The following is a 1884-nucleotide window of genomic DNA, read 5'->3' as shown; positions in this document are numbered from 1 at the left end:
CTTTCCATCGACTTGACTTCCTCAGAGTGGCCCACCTGAACACCGAAGGGAGTTGGCTCTGCAACTGCTGTAGACCTCAGGCCTGCGGTGGTAGGCATTTATTTTAGGACTTTGTAACCCTAATGTTAAATCTAGAAATTCTCCAGATGTGTGAGCCTGACCTCCCCAAGGTTAAATTTCCAGCCTCATTGCAGCTAGAACACAGTCAATCTGATGGACTCATGTGAGACTTTGATTCAGAAGTGAGCAAGTGGAAAAAGGGGCTGCATGTGGAATTGGGCTTGCTGGTGACAAAGACAGCCAAGTTATTTGCTTTCAGAAGTGGTTGTGAGGATGGGTCCCTGGCACAGAAGAGACATCCCTGAACTGGTAGCAGCAGCAAACAGCTTTGCCTCGGTTCCATGACATGATAAGGCTTGAGACACCTTTTTTGGTTTCTCCAGCCTCAAAAGAATTCTATGAGCTGCCTAATATCCTCTTTTCTAAACTTACTTTCTGATCCATCAGCCAAAATGATCTTCTGTAGCTAGCAACTAAAAATTCTAATATAAATATGGGCATTGGAAGTTGTGAAAAATCCACAGAACCTCAAGGAAATGGGGGTTACCTGGAATTGGTTATCTGGTCTGGCAGGGGCTGATGACTCGGAATGTCCAGAAGAATTAGGGGAGCCTGTGGTTACCTGTGGAATGAAATGCTTGCTGCAGGCAGGCTTTGGGGATAGCCAGTGGCCACTCTCTTAAAACAATATAAAGGCCATGAAGCAACAAAGACTATGAGATGAGCTGCTTCCGTTTCTAGGAACCCAGAACATCCAGGTGACCTCGATTCCACTCAGGTTGCATGATCCTTGCAGGTCCTTTTGAGGTCAGGACTTTACTCTTCCAAGTCCATTCTAAGGTCACTCAGGCCCATTCTCCTACCTTTCCCTTGGACTCGAAAAGGCTACAGGACCTTATAGACTGGATTACTCTGGGGGATCAGATTTCCTCCCCTTCCACCTCCTCTCCTCCGTGCCCTCCACTTCTGCCAAGTTACAGCCACCAGGAAAAAAATGGTAAGACATTTATTGAATCATCTATAGCAGTTTGACATTCTTCAAATCCCGGACAAGGTTGTGAGCACAGCAGTAGCAGTGAGATCTGTGGGGCTTATCTTTATTGTGGGAGATGAGACCCAGGTGGGCCCGGCTCCCACAGCGAGCCTGGACCACGTCTGGGATGCCAGGGGCGTCCCCACTCCAGCCCTCACAGGGGCAAAGCTACAGAAGACAGACATAAGACAAGACACACATGGCCAAGCACAGACACATCCCAGGACATTGAGTTCAGGAAAAGGAGAAAAATGAGCACACAGCCCACTTGAGGGATGTCCCAGATTCTTGAAGGATTCCCATGGGGGTAGCATGGAAACACTAACGTCACCCACATGGAAGTCTCCTCATTCTATCCCAAGAACAAACGCCCAGCTAGTGGGAATAAACCTGGAATTCTGTGTCCGTCAGAGCCCACTGGCCTCCCCTTCCACCCCCCAGTGCTGGTGGTTTTACAAATGGGGCAAGGGTTAACCCAGGAGGGCTCAAAGCAGTCGACAAACAGCATGGGGTCCCCCTTTCAGAGGTCTTCACCCCAGTAAACAGCTCACACCTGTGCAGTTTCCAAAGCCCTTCCATATGCAAGGGCATCTCACCTCAACCTTGCCCCTGACCTGTGGGCCAGACTGAAAATCACATCCACCCATATCTCAGATCAGGAAGCAGAGGCCCAGAGAGGTTCTGTGCCTTGGAGCACAGAGCAGGTGGTCAAGTCAGGCTAGAACGCAGGTCTCCCCTCACCACACCGACTCCACTGTTCCTCCTGCAGTCTGGAGTCCTGACAACCTCCG

The sequence above is a fragment of the Neophocaena asiaeorientalis genome, unplaced genomic scaffold (genome assembly GCF_003031525.2).
Source record: "Neophocaena asiaeorientalis asiaeorientalis breed wild unplaced genomic scaffold, Neophocaena_asiaeorientalis_V1.1 scaffold36, whole genome shotgun sequence".
Lineage (NCBI taxonomy): Eukaryota > Metazoa > Chordata > Mammalia > Artiodactyla > Phocoenidae > Neophocaena > Neophocaena asiaeorientalis.
This window is presented reverse-complemented; position numbering follows the sequence as displayed.